This window comes from Mya arenaria, chromosome 7, assembly GCF_026914265.1.
Source record: "Mya arenaria isolate MELC-2E11 chromosome 7, ASM2691426v1".
NCBI lineage: Eukaryota > Metazoa > Mollusca > Bivalvia > Myida > Myidae > Mya > Mya arenaria.
In genome coordinates, this window is record NC_069128.1 from 15,075,253 (window position 1) to 15,077,360 (window position 2,108).

A 2,108-nucleotide genomic window follows, 5' to 3' on the forward strand; every position below is an offset into this window, starting at 1 on the left:
AGTTATATAAGACTGCTGAAAAAAAATAAGTTCGCAGAATTTTATATTCAAGTTAAAAAAATGATGTTTTATTCATTTTTCTTAAACCGTAAGACACGGTTTAAACAATAAAACATTGACTTTCGAACGGAAATATGAAAATCTGCGATCTTATCTTTTGTCAGCAAGCTTTTATCATTGGTTTGCAGATATTTACGCAAATATTTGCTCTTCCAAGACAAAAAGTAAAAAAGTTGTAAAACTGGTAAACTTGTGAGAGTGCACCTTGAACATTATTGCAAACACAGGTTTCTGCATTGATGTATGACAGAACGATTATACGATGGAAACCCGTTGTAACGAAGCAGTTGGGACCTCGAGATAACCTTCGCTATAACCTCGTCAAACCAGCATGTTATCTCCTCGATATATAGATAACATTCGATATAAAGAAATTTGATATAAATAAAAAACAATCAAATAATGGGAAAAAAATGTAAGCTTGAATGGAAATTTTATTACTGTGACCGTAAAGATGTGTGCGATGCTGTCAACGTTCTCAAGTACCGGCTTAAAAAGAAATACATTTTCAAGAATATTACAACGACCTATTAAATGATTTTGAAATACATTTTTTTTATCATAAAACGAAATATAATAGACATGATAGTTCATGAAGCTGATTCATAGACACAGCAAAATTTCATAATGTAACTAATCAAAACCTTTGCATGCACCATCTGTAATTAGGTGAATTGATGATGAATTAAATACTGTATGGATTAGTTTTTATTTATTCCATGCACTCCGATGCGCAGCACCAATTATTGTCACCATCACACTTTGATAGATATCCAGTGTTCTGCATTATCTCCATGTGCTACACATAGCAGGGTAAATCAATTAATTAATTAAATCTCTTACGTTTTCAAATATGTCATTATGGAAATTCATCATCAAATGATATGTCAGTTTGTTTTATACTAAAATCAATCCCTGTATCAAATACAGATAAATAACAATTACTAAACTTTTCCAATAAGGCTCCTCTGTTATGGATACATTTTATAGGTTAAACAGGTTTCATCAAGTGAATAATTTAACAATTGCCCTGACAATTTTATCGCAGTAACCGAAAACCTTAATGCATTAAAGTGTCAAACCTTTCTGCTATGTTGGCCGATTGTTCACAATTGTTAAAGTTAGCATTGGGATTGGCGAGATCGTTGTTTACTTTTGAATTATTTCATGGTGTGCGTGTACACGTAAATAATACAGGTACAACTGAAGCAATGTTCTGAAATCTTCTTAAAAACTGTAAATCACAAGTGTATCCATTAAACTTCCAGAGCAGTCCAATTTCAAAAGTAAAAACGATGAATTTAACAACGATATTAACTTTAACAAAGTTCTGAAACAATCGGCCAATTACTTATTCCATTGTTGGTTTTCAGTATGTTTTAAATAATATATGTGGTACTTAACAAAGTCGGAGCAGGTTTGAAATTTTGGTTCTATCCCTGTAGTTTTTGTTGAATTTTATTGCACAAATGGCTTTGGAAATACAAAACCAAACAACAGCTTATTCTGAACAATAAGAAGATTCAATGTAAAGCAACACTCAAATTGCCTACTGTATACGAGTTATATTGTTAATCTCATATCTCAGTTGGTATTGTCTTTTTCATTGAAACAGAATTAACCTGGTTAATGGACGAAACTTGTCCATGTCATGGTTGAGCCCCATTTCATGTTCTAACAAATATGAACACTTCAATCGATCATTAATCTATAGTAACTCTTGATCTGGTACATGTCTGGGATATTATTTATCCTTTTTCTGGTTATCTGACGGCATATGTAGTTATATTGGTCTTAACCTGTAATTTAATTATTGGCTTGACGCTTGCACGTCGGGTGCTTTTGGACGCATTATTGGCATTCTATATAAAAGATATTTATCAGTAATTAAATGCGATGTTCTTCCCTTATTGCGGATTTACTGCATGCCCTCTGAAATGGATCTGGTTTCGACCGAGAATAAAGCTTGTGTCATTTGTTTTGCATTCAAACGACACCGTATGAAACCCGAGCAAAGCCGTGCCAAATCTATACAAGAAATAAAATAC